Raw genomic sequence first — 20349 nt, 5'->3', positions numbered from 1 at the left:
CGAGAAGAGCAAACAATGTTCGTCTATTGTTGTTATCTTGTCCGCCCGCTTCCATAAACAACGTTCATTGAAAAGATTGACGACTGGATATATTCAATTTACACATTTTAAAGGGTGCAAAAGATAAAGATCCCTTGGAAAGAATGAATGTACAAAACACATTCAATAGATTATTGCGGTAGATATTCATAAAACGATGTTGATGCCTAGGACATGTACACACAATTTTGAGTTGAATTGCTTTCGAAAGATAATGAGTAAAGCATCGATTGATGTGGCTAATTCCCTAGAAACTACAATTGTCATTGTATCTTTCAAAAATTTTAATTTGTTGTTCGAATTGGTCAAAGTTAAAAACAAAATAGACATCGAAGAGTTGTGTCCCTTGGCTTCAATTCACTTCTTCGAGGGTGAGCTGGCATAAGCTGAATACTTGATGAAATATACAATATTAGTATGCATTATGTCGAGGTGCTAAATAAATCAGATATTTGTGTTTTTTATCTCGTCGTGTTGTCGAATTCGCTTCGTGATTATTACAACATATAATCAACGTGAATGGCAGAAATGGTATTCCATAGAAACGCCACACCTGACACCTTTAAATATAAATATGACACAAAAGTCGATATTCACATTAGTGAGATATTTGATTTATTAAACGAATGGTGTCTGGAGTAGTTGAAAGACGAAGCATTTCTAATTATCGGAAATATCGGAGGTATTGTCATATAACTATAAATAGAGGTAAATAACATTAAATCTATGTAAGCCAGAATAATTTGTAGTTATAAATAAGCTTTTAATCATATTCATTGATGAATATGCACATGTACTTATACATAATGCCTACTGTTTATCTGTCTATGGCCTCAAGCTACAAACAAACATTATTTTGACAGTCTAGAGTTTTCAAACATTGTACTTATATGGAGGTGTTTAGTATTAATCCGGCCGACCCACCTCCACACCTTATTTTCTCGAAATAAGTCATAAATTAAAAAAAATGAACAAATTACTACTCATTTCATTTGAAATACAAAATTTAAAATTAACCTCACGTTCCGTGGCCGTGTGTAATTGTAATCAATTGACTGCAATGTATATTCCCTTTAGGCGTCATATCGCCAAACATTTGTTTAAAGATACATATGTAAGATTTAATTAAAGAGCTAGCCATTCTTGCTATAATAGTTCGAAAATAGATAATATAAAATGAATAATTTAAAAATTGCATTCAAATTACTCTATTGCGAGCGAAGATATTAGCCTTTGAAGGTTTGCAAGACGTGTGCAATAATTTCAACCACCGTACTGGTTGTTCGAAGATAAGTCTCGCACCTCCATTTTTAAATTAAATCAAAATATGGCTGAACCTTTCTAATCTATTTAATATCGGAGAAACCTGATGCCATCAAGAGTTGATTATGGCCTGGATCAGTTAATTAATGGGGGGTTGGGTGGCTGAATGGTTAGCACGTGCGCGCTGTACCATAAAGTCTGTCATTGAGTCAACTAGCGTGGTTTCGAATCCCCGGTTGTACGTGGCAAGGAGTAGGGTCGCCCTTTCAACATCGTGGGTTTTCTCCGGGTCCTCCGGTTTCCTCCCACTGCTAATGACCCCTACGCGCAAGCGAATTATTGAAATAAAATTAAAAAACCATGTGTTAGTCCCGAAATGACCTAGTTTGTGTCGAGTGGACGTTAAACCCCATTTTTTTCCCCTCTCTCTCATTCTCTCTCCCTCTCTCTCTCTCAGTTAATTAATGTCTAATCAATAATTTAGAAAACATTTCATGCATAAAGAAAGACCTGCAGTAGGCAGAGTTAGCTATTGCATAATGTATGTTTAAACAACATTTTATTTCTCAATGAATCACAGATGTTTTTTACATACATGGATACAGTGCCGGACTGGTGTGCCGAAGGCCCACCTGTCAGGTCATTGACCAAGGCCCACAAAAGTATCCTGTCCTCTCCTTACTTCTTTCTTTTTTGTCCTCCTTCTCTCCTTTCTTCTTTTTTCTTTATAGGCTTAGGCTTGCTTGAGTTGACTTGCTTTCGAAAGATAATGAGTAAAGAACTGCCTTGGTGGAGAGGATGTTTGGGGGAGGTGGCTGGTAGTTTTGGCGGTGATCTAAGGAGTTTTTAAGCGTTTAGTTAATTTGATATAGTGATGTACGATTTCAACGATGAACGAGTTGTCCTGAAAAGATAAGCTGAGTTTCCCGCAAGCATTGTTGTATATTTTTATGTTCGAAATATAATTTAATAGTTATTTTTCGTTGGGAATTGCAGAGCGGGCAGTATAAAAAAAAAATAGCGTTCACCGTCTTCTACATCTAGATCACATAAACAAGAGGGATTTTTCGATATATGCATCAAAAAATTGTGAAGGTTTAAATCGTTCTTTGTGTTTCGAAGTTTACAATAGATTATATTGAGATGCCTTTCGCCTAAATAGTAGTGGTCATTAGTTTTGATTAAGTGGGTGCTTGATTTTAATTTCAATTTGAATTCAGATATAGTTTTAGAATTGGCAGACGTAGATCATTCCACTGTTTAAAGTTACAATTTCATATTTTCTAAGAAAGTCAAAACATAATTATGTCTATGTCTTTTGCTCAATTAGGTTGTCAACTCACTATTATACGATCATAGGTGTCATTCTCACACTTAAAACTCATTAACACCGGAAATAATAACACAATTACCTCCCTTGTTTTATCTTCTCCACCATGGAGTAGTTATCTTCAAACGTTGGAATTTGAAGATGAAAATGATATTTTTGCAAATTTCTCAACTGGCAATAGTGAATTATAGGATTAATAGGATTATTCTTTAACAAGGTAGGACTGGTTATAGATACCATCTATTTTAAGGCTTTATTTTAATAAATTTTAAAAAATATAACTTAAAAATATGACATCGCAACTTTAACAGAGGATGGAAAGAAAGAATGTTGGTAAAATAATATTCTACATTTAATTTGTTTAATTTGGTTTGAGTTACGAAGACGGCGGGGTTGGTCAGCTGAGAAAAGGGGCGGAACTATATCGATTAGATATTTAGGGAATAGTCCATTCAAAATTTTATAGAACAGTATCATTTTATGTTGATAGCGTCTTTATTGAAGCTGGCAAATTCCAGTTTCCGTATAAAGTACATTATGAGAGGTACCGCGTGGATGACCGGTTATAGTACGCAATGCGTTGAGCTGAAATTTTTCAAATTGGTATGATTTATCTTTAGAACAATTATTCCATACACAATCAGCATAATCGAAAATTGAAAGAATTAATGATTTATATATAGTTTCTAGAGATTTTCACTTTAAACGGTATTTAAAGATTCTCAGATAATTTATCAGTTTACTTATCTTGGAGTTAGGTAATCTACGTGCATTACTAAAAAGGATGCCCAAATGTTCATGACTTACTTCTAGGCTGGTCAAATAACGTTTGACCGTAGAACAAATTGCAACAAAAGTTTTTTTTGGTTTCTATTGACTCAGTATGATGTCCTAAGTAAGGAAAAGAAAGTTTACCAAAATCAGAGTCCAAATAACGACGGGGGGGGGGGGGGTGGCGTGGCCAAATCCAAGATGGCGGCAAATATCTCTAAAACTATTGGATTTAGACACCATAAATGTATTGCGGACAGATAGGAAGTCGGTATCAGACGTCGCATTTCTTCCAAAATTACTCCATTTACACCATCTTAACAGCAGAAACGAATGCTGATGCAGAAAAGAGTGCATGGCCATTATGTTGGGTTGATAAAGAACAATGTGTTACAATTAGGGAGAGGGGGTGGGCTAAAAGTATAACTACTGCTGCATTGCCGATAGGTGATACTATCAGAGTAGCTGCAGGAAGACGGATTCATTTCAATTGTTGCAGAAATGAAATTAAATGAGGTTATACATCCTATTGTTCTGCTCCGATCTGGCTCCCTTAGTGTGCTATGAGGGAAAATTTGCCCTGCAATGGCGGAACAACCTACTCATATCGAATTTTATCCGTCAAGAGGTCTTTTTTTGGAGAAGTAGTGCACCAAAAGGTGAATGGGTGGGGCTGATCAATTTTGACATTTATTATTATTATTGTTCGATTTATATATAGCGCTTCATTACACGTGAAGTGTTTCTAAGCGCATATCACAAACATATACTTCAAACACACAAAAACAATCAAAATCAGGAGAACATAATTAAACACAGCTGCCTGTTAGGCGCTATTATTCAAAGGTTTATAATTTTATCCAACAAATCAACCGGCTAATCTCTATATTGAACTCAGTCGAGGTATTACCTGATGAACACCTACACCAAGTAGAGTTCAAAAATAAAAACGAAGTTTAAAAGAATCAACTTCATTAACAAAAATTAAACAATCAAAAACTAAACTGATAAATCAAATTCAAACGAAACAAATAAAACAAAGAAAATGAAAAGAGCAGTTCATTACCCCAAAAATCATCAGAAAGATTTATATTTTGACACCAGTTTCGTAGATGTACCCGAGATGTGTTACAAAACCAACTTTCGCGGTAATGTGAACAGCACCCCCTGGTGGTGTCCACAAAAGCATTACTTTATAGTGGCGTTTTGTGGGTCCAGATCATATGTGGACAGATAGGAACAGAATACCAGAGAGTCCAAAAAGGTGAAAATCGGTTGACCCTATCCATGCAACATTCAATGCACTTCCACAGTACAAGCACAAAATGGGTGTCAAACATTGAGTCGCTGGGCTCCTTAATGTCGCTTTTTAAAATCTATTTGGCCACTACATCGTCGCTCTCATTCGGCTTCATCCTTAAAATTGATTATATCGTCTTTATACTAGTTATGTTAGGCCACATTTTGAAGAAGTTCTAATATTTGTCCCCATACATTTTCTGGTTATTTATCCCAGACGTCGGTTTGAAGGTTGGTTTTTATAAGAATACGACTCGCTGAATCCAAAGAGCTTGCCCCGCCCCCAAAAGTGACGGCAAATTCCGCTAGGAAGCCAAATTCAAAATGGGACCCATTTTAAAGAGAAAATCATAAAGTCCCCTGTATAGTTTTTCGTGGTCTCCTCAGGTATTAACATAAAATAAGTTCCACCCAAAGGTATTCCAATATGACCACTATATTCGCATTGCGGTCACGATTGGCGGGACATTTCGAAATGAAATGGGGTTTAACATCCTACAGTTCTGCCCCAACTGGGATAATGAAGACGGGGGGACATTTCAATGTTAATTGTAGTAATGTGATGGTGTAATACGTTAAACTGGAGGTTTTCGATGTCGCCGAATTAATATCTGAACTGCTAAATGTCAAATTTGAGTACCATATTGGTGCTTTGATCGGTCATGGCACATTTTGGGGTACAGATGTTAATTTGCTTACCCCGAAAACCTACTATTTGACGTATTATGCCACAACATTGCTAACATCGAAATTTCCCGTCAAAATAATGTGGCCATATTTTGATTAAAGTCGTCATATTGGAATACTAATTTGTATTGGCATCATCCGGATTCTGAATCGGCACATATTAAAGATATACTATTGAAAAAAAGTAGGGGATATTTGATTTTTAAGTGTTATTAAAGTCACCTAATGAAACTGACGAAGAAACAAATGACAAAATGAAATGAAGTTCACATTCATCGATTTATTCCAAATGATCGTTAGACTAAGTAAGGCACAGACTGACCATTATAAGGGTAAAATGATACCCGGGGTCAAACAGCAAAGTTACCACAGCATCACAACCAAGTCAGTAACGGGTAAATCCTCCTCTGTTTGCCAAACAAGCATTGATCCGACGTGGCATTCTCCTAATGAGACGTCTAAGGTCATTTTGGTCCAGATTGTTCCATTCCTGTTGCAACGCAGCAGCAAGTTCTTGGACATTGGCAGGACATTGTTGACGTTGACGTAACCTCTGTCCAAGCATGTCCCAGACATGCTCGATGGGGGAGAGGTCGGGACTCAGTGCTGGCCAAGGTAATGTGGTGATGTTCTGTTGTTGGAGGTAACCTGTAACGATCCTGGCCCTGTGACATCTTGCGTTGTCATCCTGGAAGATGAAACGGCGGCCATGACGTCGTGCGAACGGCACAACATGGACTGCCAAGATGTTGTCCCGGTAGTACTGGCCTGTAACACGCCCTGCAACAACATGTAAAGCCGTTCTTCCAGCAACAGTGATGCCTCCCCACACCATAACAGAACCACCCCCAAATCGATCATGTCTGATGACGTTAACGTCTTGGAAGCGAACCTTGACTCATCTGAAAACATCACATTGCTCCAGCGTAGATTATCCCAGTGTTGACGATCCCTACACCAACGACGTCTTGCCTGAATGTGATGATCTCTCAAACAAGGGATCACGCGAGGACGTCGGGCGCGAAGGTGACCCCTATGCAGTCGATTCCGAATCGTCTGGCCACTCACTCTCACACCAGTGTCTGTTTGAAGACGAGCGCTGATCTGATTTGCTGTGATGACACGATTTCTCAAGGCCAAGGTACGGATAAATCGATCCTGGGCTTGAGTTGTCGCCCTTGGTCGACCTGAGCGTGGTCTGTCCTGTACAGATTGTGTATCACGGTATCTGGACCATAGCCTGCTTATGACAGACTGAGAAACATTCATCGTCCGCGCCACAACCGCCTGTGTTGTGCCGATCTGTAGCATGCCAAGGGCACGTAACCTTTCATTTTGGGTAAGCCGACGCATATCAAAATTTGTTTTCTGGTCACTAAAACAATTAAACTGATGTTTCCACCCTGGAATTCAATGCCACAATGACTGTAACATTCAAAGTCAGAGTCGTGCAAATCTTGGGTTGGACCCCCATGATGATCCCAAGCATCACCTGCATTCCATGCGGTAGCTATTGGTGCGTTTGGGCGTCACATGTAACTGGAAATGTTTCTTCTGTTAGGTTCTATAGTGACTTTTTTCGTAGTCATTTGCATATTTTAGTATTATGCCCCCAAAATCAAATATCCCCTACTTTTTTTGAATAGTATATATAATCCATCAAAACACATTAGTTGGACTTTATTTCATGCAGAAAGATATGGTGTTAAATAGTGTATGCTTTAAATTATTATATAAATTAACACTTGGTATATTGATCGAATATTTAACAGTTACATGCACCCGTTTAATAGAAAATTCCAATAAACAATTTATTGTTAGTTCCGGGTGAAAATGCAACAGGTGGTAGATAATAAACTTATTATGCAGATAGATGTTAATATGGAAGGTCCACATGGATACAAAATAATATTTTGTGTGAAATAGGCGTCTTGAATACAATACAACATAGGCGGCTTATGAAATTTTGCAGTCTAGTAGTTTATTCATCAATTGATTCTGAGAAATAAAAAAAAACATTTTGCCATCAAAGCTGGTTTGAATACTGTTTGATGCAAAGTGAACGTACCCTTTACTGCAATATTTTAGTATGTTTACGGTAATAACATGTCTTAAAATTCTTCTAATATAAAGGTAACAATTATTATCGTGATACATATAAATATATATATAGGTTTTATTCACGCTAGGTATATGTTTGCTAATTTCATTTTGAATTCGTGTGAGAGATTCCGCTCGGTGTATTTCTTCACAGACAGAAGATACTACATCTTGCGGTAACTATGGTTTGTGACATCACATCTTGCAGTAACTATGCTTGACATCATTAATTAGTATGCACAGATAGTTCTTTATATATAAAAAGACAGAACTTCTTTTTTGAGTGTTATTAAAGTATTCTTATTGTTGTAACATTGTAAATGTGCTAATTTTCTTATATTTTTTAAAACTTTTTCCACGTTTTCGCTTAAAAATGTGGTATGTGTTTTCTTGAAAATTAATAAAAAAAAATTACCAAAAATATGTTCTTCAAATCAGTTCAAATAAACAGCTTCATTCTGGCCTTTATTTCATAGAAATTGACGGAAAACTAGAGCGGCTAGGATAAAATTGATATAATATCGGCGGCCATATTTGATGACGTCATTATGGAATAACCTACCACGTGGTGAGTGTCCACCCAAGTTCAAAATACTTACTTCGGCATGTCAATATATACACCTCTATGTTCGGCACCCACTAAATATTTCTACAAAAAAATTCTCCCTACTCAAACTTTCCTACAGAACCATAGTCAGATGCTGGATTAGATACCCTGACGTTGACGAGAGCATCAAACGGAACGAGAACGGGTCAGGGCTCCACGGCACTAAAGCCTGGGCAGGTGACTTATAGTTTTAAATTTACCAATTTTTCCAAAAAAAGGTGAACTGACACAATCCGATTCTGATCTTACCAGTGGAACTAGATACCCACAAATTTACCAATTTTTCCAAAAAAAGGTGAACTGACACAATCCGATTCTGATCTTACCAGTGGAACTAGATACCCACATTCAGCAAAGTTACCTGTTTTCTTCTGCTTTACGATCAAGTAACAGTGTATTTTTTAATAAATTTATACCAACAAATGTTTTTATAGGCCCACATTGTCGGTTCCTTTCGATATTGGCATGTATCGGACCGTAACTTCATGGATTATGGCCCCTGATTGTACGAAAAATCACGTTTTCAGCTTGTGAACACTGTAGAGGTCACAATTTTTATCCGATTTGGTTTAAACTTGAAATGTATGCTTATAACCCAAAGATCTCGGTTCCTTTCGATATTCGTGCATATTGAAACGCAACTTCCTGAATTATGGCCCCTGATTGTACGAAAAATCGCGTTTTTAGCTTGTGGACCCTATAGAGGTCATAATTTTTATCCAATTTAAAAATACGTATTATTATATCACCGTTACACCCTAAGGACGACTGAGTTCGAATTTCGTGAAATTCGGCCCAAAACTGACAGACAAAATGGCCGCCCTTCTTTCTCAAATCGCGTAAAAATATGGTATATCAAGGTTGTGGACCCTATAGAGGTCACAAATTTTATCCGATTTTGTTGAAACTTAAAATGTAAGTTTATAACTCAAAGATCTCGGTTCCTTCCGATATTCGCGCATATCGGACCGTAACTTCCTTAATTATGGCCCCTGATTGTACGAAAAATCACGTTTTTTGGTTTGTAGACCGTATAGAGGTCATAATTTTTATCCGATTTAAAAAAAACGTGTTAATACATCACCGTTACACCCTAAGGAGGGCTGAGCTTGAATGTCGTGAAAATCGGCACAAAACTGACAGACAAAATGGCCGCCCTTTGTTCTCAAATAGCGTAAAAATATGGTATATCAAGGTTGTGAACCCTATAGAGGTCACAATTTTTATCCGATTTTGTTGAAACTTGACATGTAAGTTTAAAACCCAAAGATCTTGGTTCCTTTCGATATTCGCGCATATCGGACGGTAACGTCATGAATTATGTCCCCTTATTGTACGAAAAATCGCGTTTTTAGCTTGTGGACCCTATAGAGGTCATAATTTTTATCCAATTTACAAAAACGTTTTATTATATCACCGTTAAACCCTAAGGACGGCTGAGTTCGAATTTTATGAAAATCGGCCCAAAACTGACAGACAAAATGGCCGCACTTCGTTCTCAAATAGCGTAAAAATATGGTATATCAAGGTTGTGGAACCTATAGAGGTCACAATTTTTATCCGATTTTGTTGAAACTTGAAATGTGAGTTTATAACCCAAAGATCTCGGTTCGTTTCGATATTCGCGCATATCGGACCGTAACTTCATGAATTATGGCCCCTTATTGTACGATAAATCACGTTTTTAGCTTGTGGACCCTATAGAGGTCATAATTTTTATCCGATTTAAAAATCCTTTTATTATATCACCGTTAAACTCTTAAGGACGGCTGAGGTCGAATTTCGTGAACATCGGCCCAAAACTGAGCGACAAAATGGCCGCCGTTCGTTCTCAAATAGCGTAAAAATATGGTGTATCAAGGTTGTGGACCCTATAGAGGTCATAAATTTTTATCGATTTTGTTGAAACTTGAAATGTAAGTTTATAACCCAAAGATCTGATGATCCCTGTAGTGGGTGAAAGCGCTAGCTAAGATGAAATTATTTTTTTCTTTCTAAAAACCTCACTTTTCTATATACTTTTACCTAAGAGTAGGTAGTGCTTGACAAATGATGTATATATATTTCAATAGATAATGCAATACGTGTATAAAGAGTGCGAAACAATAGAATGTTTAATGTATGGTTTCCCCCTAATCATTTTTCTTTTTCAATATCAGGGTGGTTTTAAGGTTCATGTACAACTATATCCTTGTCATCACATGGTGCTTTTCAGGTCTTTGATGTTAAATATGTCTGTTAATTGTTTGGACTCTTCTAATGATTAGTAATAAGAATGGTTTCACATTGTACATATATATATAGACCCTCAAGTTTACTAAATGTCATTGTGCTTGATAACGATAAGAGAATACTTATCGAAACGTCGTGCTTGTGTATAATAAACCAGTGATTGTTGTCCCATATAACTGTATAGTTTTGTTTTGTAATAGAATATTTCCACGTACTATTGGCACAGTATAGACCTTTTCAGCTATACATAATAATACCCCTTTGTAAAGGCTCACGAACTGTTAACTCAGTTCTTTTTAAATTTGGCTTTCGTATTCCCGCCATTTTGATTTAATTCTGAAAAAAAGTGTTAAAGCTAGCTATATGGAATGCATTCGGATTTACATAATTTTAAAGATCTACTCGTAACTTTCATAAACTTGTAGCATTAATGTATATGATGACAACCTGTGTTCTAAAATTTCACCTACAGTAATAAAATATTTAACTACCATGAAACTATTGAAAATCTTAAACATGCATTATGCAAGAGCTAAATCTGCCTGTTTCAGGTCTTTCTTTAGGCCTAAAATGTTATCTAAATTATTAATTAGACATTAATTAACCTATCCAGACCATAATCAACTCTAGATGGCAGCGCTAGCCTGCGATCTTCAGTGGATTGTAAGCCAATTTACTGCATAACTTTCCTTCTCATTAAACGATTAAATGGATAAGCGAGACTATGCTGTTTATCGTACTGACTTTAGTAATGATGACCGAGGCTTATGGGAATTTCAGTCGCTTAGTTCCCGGTTCATAGTGGATCAATTTGAATGAAATTTTCACCAAATTGCCTTCTACCTTATCTAGTTTTTAACTATTATAGTGAGAACTGCCAACTCGTTACCGAATCTCCCATAATGTATCTTTAACGTACAAGAATTTTTGACAATTACGATAATACCACGTGACAATGCGCCAATCCTCCCTTTAAAGACGGGTTTCATGACCATATACTGACAGGAAAAATCGATATTGTTGAAGATAAAAATCTTAAAAACCTTTTCCGCTTTGGACCACAATGTAAAAATACTATCTTAGAAATATTCTTACTGAAGTTGGACTTTAGCCCAATACCAAAAATGACACTTACAAATGCATTGGGGATTTAACTAAATTAGATATTTTACATATCCAATATATTTTCAACAGGAAAGACAATGTCAAAATAGATGTACTACCTTACATTTATTCTATACTTAAATTCCATAAAAGCCCAGTAAAATTCAGATACATAATATCCTCCAGCATCTGCCAAACAAAACCTTTAGCAAAAACTATTACCAAAGAACTTGAATTATGCCAAACCCAACATACCATTTGGTACAGAACACTCCGTAGCTATACTAGAATTAATAGTCTTTTCATTGATAAAAATAAATCCATATTAGATACTTTAGATAAAATCAACAAAAAAGTTATTTTTGAGTTATATTTTTAAAATGTATTAAAATAAAGCCCTAAAATAGATATTATCTATAAACAGTCCTACCTTGTTAATGATAGCTATTCCATGGTGGGAAGGTAATTATGTTATTATTTCCGGTGTGAATATTTTTAAGTGTGAGAAAGATAACCTGTGATCGTATAATAGTGAGTTGACAACCTATTGAGCAAAAGACATAGAAATAATTATGTTTTGACTTTCTTAGAAAATATGAAATTGTAACTTTAATGCAAAAACAATATGTTTTGACTTTCTTAGAAAATATGAAATTGTAACTTTAATGCAAAAACAATAAAAACGTTTGACTTTTCTACTTTGTATATACTATGCTACAACACTCAGATGTTAAAGATAATTTGGATTGGTTTGTAGATAAAGCTTTTAATGAAGCCTTCGGAAAGGCAGAAACTTGATGGCCATTTACTCAGAAGATGCTAAATGGATTATAAAACGTCGCAATGCCGACACTGTAGTTTTTGATAAAGAAAAGTTTCACAATATCATATCATAATAGTGTTAGTGTCATACATTTTCTCATTGACAATGCCATATTTGAGGTTGGGGATCAGATAATACAGCAAACTATTGGTTTACCAATGGGAACTGACCCCGCCCCCATTTTTGGCAAATGCACATTTATATAAGTTAGATTATTTAACAAGTCAGTCAAAGAATTTACCACACACGTGGTCGTTTCTCTAGCCGTGAGCGAAAATAGTACCAATGCCATGGAAATAGCCCGTATGTTAATTGTCGTCAACTTTGAACACATCTTCGGCAAGAGGTATCATGATAATATAAATACTTTTATTATTTTGTCTATCTTAATCAAACTGTTTACATTTATATGTATCTCTGTGTCCCTTTGAGACTGTTTATATAGTGTTTCTAATAAAATACCGTGAAGGGCGTGAAGCAGTGTCAACCAGTCGGTATATCATGATCGAGGCTATCTCATGGCGGCAGTTCTAGGACCGTTGCCAGTCAGTAAATGAAATAATTTAGCAGGAATCTAAAGACATTTATATCTTTATGTGAATTTTATTACAAACGACAAGTGCCTTATAGAGAATATATGTGGTCTTTGGTGAATGTTGTAGCTACCATTCCTTGGTATGGATGACAGATATGATACGGTTTTTTCACTTCCGTTTTGCGGATGGACTCACATTCACATTCTAGCCTACTTTACTTATTACCTACGGTGTCATGTTCAGCGATAAATAGTGGATTTTAATGCGTCAATTCATTGTTCATATTTAAAGGCAAACAAATATAGTTTTAAAGGACAAATTTTGGGCCTCACTAAATTTGACCAAATAATTATGAAAACCGACATGCGGGCAGGTCATGAGAAACAAACAATTAATTAACCGCGGCCTAAAAAGATTAGTAAATTAGTCTTAGTGCGGAGTTTTTTGACAGGTAGGCCTAATGCCAACCGTCATTGAATTAGTTACGGCCTGCTAACCGAGACTACACAAGGGTGACCTTTGACAACGATGGCTACGCTTTCGAAGTTTATAGTAATATGCATTGACGGTAGCATGGGTGAGTTTTTAGCCTTTATTATTTTATTTGCAGCCCCTCAACACAATTTTATTGTTAGTTCTTGTTCAGAGAACAGCAGTTCTTGCTTACATCCCTCAAAATACCCTATAAAACTATGTGATGCCTAGTATTCTAGTGGTTGCTATGTATACCGTTCTGACGTGTTGTCAATCGTCAATTTTGGCATAATTTTCCGTTATCCTAGGCCCATCTCAGTTGCTATTTCGCCTCCCTTACTATATTTTCAAACGATTTCTTGTAACTAATGACTGATTATAAGGCGGATCATGTTATTCAGAATTTGATCAAACCTTGATTTAAAATTTCCACTTTAAAGTAAACATTGCTGAGTGCAAAACAAAAAAAGAGAACAAAATTGTCCACACTGCTTAGTTACGAATAATTTATGATGTCTGAAAACGTTTTTTTTTATGAATTTATGACTGATTTTCTACTGTTTTATGCATTTCAGAGATGTATTTGGATACAGGATGGAGTTTGAAAATAGTGTGATGGTCATTTGAGCAGAATTTCTTGTAGATATTTATCATTAAAGATTGAGTTGAGGAAGATGGTTGAGCACAAAATGAAACTGTAATATCTATACGCAGTTATTCGCCTTGCTAAACAGGGGGGTGTTATTGTCCAATCGACAGTGTCTAATTGACCAATCAAAATTCAAGATTCACCCTTAAACATGTTACAATTTTGTCATAAACGTAGTCCATCCAATAACATCAAAATTCACCCTTATATTTATAAAATAATTGCTTTCTGTTTAAAGTACTCCATATGTCTGCTGTGACCTCTCAGCACTTTTATAATTATGTATCAATATTTTTTGTCTTGTTTCTTTATATTTTAAATTTTTCTTTTAAATATAAAACGCAATGTAAACTTTTGTGCACATTCTTCCTCATGGTAAATTATAGTATTTATTATTTCTCTCCTTATTATGAGTCAATGCCAGGCCTACCTTATACATTTTAATTTATTTCATCTGCAAGAAATATACCCATGTCGATAACTCCCTATTTTAATTCAAACACTATCACATAATATTTAAAAATGTTATGCTAAACGATATGTTCTGTATTTCCTGTAGATATACAATTATATTTAACAGCCTTAACTCTCTTAGGGAGATTTGCTCATCACGAAATCGTAAACTTTATTGTGCGGCAACATCCACCCAAATCCGGGACCCGATAAATTTTCAATTCTACGCTTAAATGTGCGAAGCATTAAAAACAAACTTGACGAAATAGCTGTTTAATTAAACGATTTCGGTATATTGACTTCTCTGAGACGTGGCCAAATAGTAATGCACCCGTAAATAGCTTGAGCATACACGGATATCACTGGTCCGTGTAATTGAGTCGCGAAGACGGCAGGGGTGGGTGCAATCTATATTAAATCTTACTTATATTTTAAACCACGCTATGATCTTATCATAAAACACCTTCGGGCGATTTGGATTGAAGTGTATTTTAAAAACAAACAAGTTCTTAATAGGTTCATTTTATCGTCAACCGTCAGCTACCACAGATTATTGGGATCTGATAGAAGAAGGTTTTAACGCAACCCGTGATTTTGTTGACTTTAATATAATTATTTTAGGAGATTTTAACATTGATTTTCTTACTATTAAAAATAGCAGACTACATAATCTCATAAATGGATTTAACTTCTCTCAAGTTCTATCAGCACCTAGAGTGTGTGACTGCTTGTTTTTCGTCTGTTCGATCCCTGCATTGGCCGAGAAAGTACATCCCGATTTTCCGGCGTGGTTTCCCCTTGTCAGTGATGTAGGACGGAGGGCCTGACAAGGACAACTGTCTAGTCGTTCGGATGGGACGAAAAACCGAGTTCCCGTTTACACATTGGCGTGCACGCAAAAGATCCCCTGGCAGTTGGAATTCGATATAAGAGTAGGCTGTTGTGCCGCTGCCCGGGCACATTTCCCTCATAGCACACTGTATGGCGGATGTCCGTCTTCATCAGCCCAGGTTACGAGCAGAACAGTAGGACGTTAAACCCCATTTCATTTCATTTGTTTTTCGTCGTCTAATTATTATCAGTGATAACTGTGCTATAATGTATGATCTGTCTATAATTCCACAGGAATGTGTATGAACAACTCAAGACTATTTCGGTAATAATGCTTTTTATAAAGATCCTTTTGATTATCGTCTTTGATGAAAATTGCATTTCGATGTATAAAAATGACAGTAAGGGTGTTTTGGTGGGGGGGGGGATTTTTTGGTTTTTACTATTTGATATTCACAATACCTTTGCCATAATTATTAGCCATGTGTTAAAATGAAGCCTTCTGTTTTTCTCGCTTATACTAAATATGTTTTCTTTAACCATCTAGATCTTAACCAATTAGTTTGTGTAATGGCTTCCTAATTATCTAAGTATTACGTATTGTAATTATAACTCCAATTTGTCTTTGATTTTTTTATATTTAAACAGAATAGTATTTCTTGTCTTTGTGGCTTCTTCTAAATTTTTATACTTAAATGCTTACTCACAGGTTTTTGTATCATATTATCGTTTTTACCCTGTGCTTGATAAGAGTACACTTGTTGAAATGTTGCACTATTAAAGTTGCTAGTGATTGTTATCCATATAGTTGTGTTGTGTTTTTTCAGTGAGGGTGATATTGTAATGAATGGCTTAAGAAGGTGCAATCAAGCGAAACGCTTAACCTATACAAGTAATGAACCGATCAGTGTAATAAGACCAGACTACCGGTCGCTGTATTTAATCGTTTACATCATTTGGAATTAAACAAAACGTACGGGGGGAAACGGGGTCAAGTCTCAAAGAATCTAAGAACTGAAAAATGGCAGAATTCCCGAGATTACTATAATTGAGTACATTCGGAATTACTGCGTAGCTTATTAGACGGAGAGATATAAAAAACAACCGAGAACAAATTGCAAAAGAATTTCTTTCACTGAAATCTAGTAAAGGGATGCCTTAAGGACTCCCAACTCAAAATTGTCCGCTGAAACCCTGTAGCGTTTTTGCATAAATCCAAGATGGCCGCCAATTGGACCTTCTGACCACTGTATCTTCGAAACGGTTCGTTTTAGAGCATATAAATGTATTATCAATAGATAGAAAAGTGATACCAACGACTCCGAAAAAAATATTTTCACGCCACCAGGACGTCAGTGTCACGTTATTATGACATCGTTTGTCATCAAAATGTTTTCTGTGGAGCAAAGAACTATCAAATGTGCTTCTCTGGTTGCAAAATTAAATTTAATCATATGATATTTTGAGAATAAATTGATCAAGTAGTCAATACTTGAAATTTAAAAGAACTGACCGACTTTCCGGACAAATGTTCAAAGGACGTCATCTCAATTGTCTGTGTCATTTCCGTCTTCATCGACTGAGCACGAATTTGAACATGAAACGCCATGACATTCTCCACATCCAGTAGAGCACTCTAAACCATGCTTTTTGCACGAGCACTTCTTAGAATTACAGTCGGATTTACAGTTACACCGAATCACTTTCAATAAGCTGTCTGGAACAGGAGCGTTGTCCATTTTTACGGCTGCTAAACTGTTTCCATCGTTTGACAGTTTCTATCCCCATAATGTTGGGTCCAATGAATTTCCTTGCCATTTCTGCACCTGAAGATAAACCCTGAGCGAGTGATACTTCCCGCCATCAGACGTTGGAGGCAAAGTCTTAACCTGCACTTGAGTTGTGCTACTGACCACTTTTTCCGCCCACTTTGAACATCTACATTCGTCCAGAGACATGTTCTCCTTTCCATTATAAATGAACACTTAAGACCTTTTCACCCGCTTTGGTAATTTCCTGTGTTGTGGACATAGGTGCATAGAAAACCAAGGCAACATCTCTGAACAAATGTGAAGACATGGCCTTCTTCAAGACAGTCCCTTTACCTATACCAAACAGTCTCGATGTGGTGTCGCACCCTCCGACGGCATGTATAAAAGGCAGAATTTTACAGATTTCCTCTCCAAGATTGTCCCTTAGGCACCGTATATTCCAGTATGGTCGCTTGGATGATATTTTGTGTGATTTCATGTAAATCGGGGCACTGGGCGTTTTGAGGTGATGACACAGTAGAACTAATAAATCGGTATCGTCTCCAATCACTAGTGTTGTACCTGATGAAGACATCTCTATCGCACTCATGACTATGACTGGTATACCATTGGCCTCCAACCTATTTTTCAGTAAAATTATAAAGCTGGACTTATTAGTTTCATTTCCGAGAAATTCTTCTTTCTTTGCTTTCAGAAGTTTATCACCACCAAGTCCAACCACCGTCTTTGCCTTGACCTTGTATCTGCGTTGATGAGCAGCATCTTTGGTTGTTGGTCTCTGCTCATACCCATCAAACACAACAACTGGGTTCGTCTTCCGTTTAACAATCTCAACATATATGTCACATATGGCGCTGAATGATTGATTTTTACCCATACTACCTGCCCATGGAGTAAATCAAAAACGGTATTTACAGGTTCTGGTCTTCCACCAATGTCCCCGTTTGAATAACTAAGTTCATCCAACAGCTGAGACTTTATCGCCGGTCTGATAGCACCAGTTTCATCAAATAAAGCAGTTGGGTGGTTTGTTAATTCAAATTTCAACAGATCCCGAGTATCATCCAAGTCTGACCTAACGTTACCAATTGTAATCAATCGCTGGAACAGAACTTGTGGATCAATCAGCACTGGATCACCGTCCACCTTGATCTTTGAGGAATGTCCCATAGTGACAACTTCATCTTTCTTCCTGAAAGAATAATTGTGCGCATTATTTTCCATATGCCTTTTCCATCACGCCTCGTCCTATCTCAAAGGCATTGTGACAGTTCACAGACGAATCCGCCACCTCTCCAGAGCTAATGTTTCGGAGATGTTCTGAATAATCAAATGGGTTATTTTCTGAAAGATACTGAAATATGATTTTCCCATCACGATGGTCGCGACGTATGCGGGAGACAGAGCACTCCTTGTGCTCTTCGTCATTTTCCAGATTATCAGTAGCCAGTTCTTTCATAGCTTCATGTATCGTGGTACATGCAGGAAGTGAAAGCAACCACTTATTGCGCTGTGCCTCATCCATCACCCCCCGACCGTGAATTAGACCGCCAGTTGACTTTAATGTCAGCATAAAAGATTGTTCAATCACTAAATCTTTTGGCAGCCCAGCCCAAAATCTATTTGAACGGCGAACCATGAACATTCCATGCTCAAATAATCCATAAATGGCTGGATTTTTCCCCCGCAGTTCCACCATATCCTGCAAAAATACTTGAATTGATTTAGCATAATTTCGATGCCCGGATGCCGCGAAGTAGTAGATCATATTTTGCAGGGTTGATAAGTGCAATCTCCAATCACCAGTCCGTTCTGATCTTACTAGTCCCCTAAGAAGGTCCATCATAGTCATGTACTGTGTCCACTGTTGACCAGTTGGATGACTTTTCATCTTCATTTTTTGATCTTCAATTTTTGAATTCACTTTTGTCATTACTTCATACGTTACTACCTCCTCAGCGGATACATTGCCTTTTATTAGACGGTCTTTTATTAGACCTATCATTTCCTCGATTTCCGTATTCATGAGTTCATTATCTCCTTCACTGAACATTGGCATGTTGTATGCTTCTGACAGTAAAATACTATTCAAAGCGGAATCAACCAATAAATGACCCCGCACAGCTCTAGCATATGATTTCCCAGCCAACATATGGTCAACGGCGTTCTCACCGAAGACCGTGGCAAGAACCTGTTTCAGACCTGAAGAGTTCATAATATGACCAATAGAGCCGAGGAATGACAGCCGTGTGGAAGCCGCCAATGTGTAGAACTGTAGACCTGAGGTAGCTATCAGATTTTTCATTATTCAACATGGTCCGGGCTTTCCACCACAAAGGTTGGTCGAAAGTAACGACTGGGGTACATTCATGACGAACACATTCGTCCGCAATGAAACACAAGGTTGAATAAATGCAACTTAGATTATTGGGGTCCATATCTATCATAGGCAGAAAGCGGATACTTGCTTTACCAAGATGATCACCTTTGGTGACAGCCTGCATAGTACCAGACCACAGAGGATATGCCGATTTTAGAGGCCAACAAACTTTCCATACGAGATCTAGTCCGGAAGCGCTTGCAGGATTTATGTCCATTGGCGGTAGTTTGTAAAATAATAAATACGAATTTTCATTTGGAATTTCATAATGTTTGATCTGAATCATAGACTTCAGTATTCGTCTGGAAACATTTGTTTCTTGCTTTAGCAGCAACCGGGATCTTATCTCTGGTGTAACAGTCTCTATCATTCCCATTGCATGCAGCGATTTCTTTCCATCCAGGGTCCACGGATTTCTGTCTGCGTTATCACAAACGTACTGTCGGAAATTCCCACATGATGTTTGCAAAATTTGTCTAGCTACTGACGCATTGATTGTAGAATCCTCTGAACGTTGAAGTTGATGTGGCATTTCAACTTCAGGACTTGACTGATGTTGTGACATCTCCGACTGGTCAGTTGAAAAGCTCGAACGTCCATTCAGGGTGTGAGAATCGTATGTCTGGAGACAAGGTGATTGGTCCGGTTCTGTTTCTGTCCGTGTATCCAATTCGGCAGTCAGGGACACTTGAGTGGAAGCGCTCATTTCATGATTCAGTACCTCTGAATAGGAAGAACACAGTCCAAAGTGATTCAAATTGTCGATTAAAAATCTTGAACCATAAATATGATGCAGCTGGACAGCTAGTCCAACTTGAAATGGGACCAATACAGCCCGGGGTCGGGCAGCCTGCACCAGACACTGTCCCAGAGATGCTATTTTGACATCGTTGTTTGTCCCCACAAATAATTCCTGCAAAAATAAAGTCAATAAATTGGACAGAAAATTTGTCATACTATCAACTGATTTTAAATATTCAGGCTCCGGATAGAATTCTT

At 37.0% G+C, this 20349-nt stretch overlaps 1 protein-coding gene across 1 annotated transcript in view; it reads left to right on the top strand.

Moving 5' to 3' along the window:
• Positions 1-665: 665 nt before the first annotated feature.
• The window catches only part of LOC126822100 (carbohydrate sulfotransferase 1), a 40493-nt gene continuing 20809 nt past the window's right edge, over positions 666-20349 (top strand). Inside the window, exon 1 of the mRNA XM_050550855.2 lies at positions 666-747. The gene's annotated coding sequence lies outside the window, so the exon portion shown is untranslated. The remainder of the gene's footprint in view (positions 748-20349) is intronic.

This window comes from Patella vulgata, chromosome 5, assembly GCF_932274485.2.
Source record: "Patella vulgata chromosome 5, xgPatVulg1.2, whole genome shotgun sequence".
NCBI classification, from domain to species: domain Eukaryota; kingdom Metazoa; phylum Mollusca; class Gastropoda; family Patellidae; genus Patella; species Patella vulgata.
The sequence above is the reverse complement of the archived record's forward strand: the minus strand, read 5'-3'. Positions and strand labels throughout refer to the sequence as shown.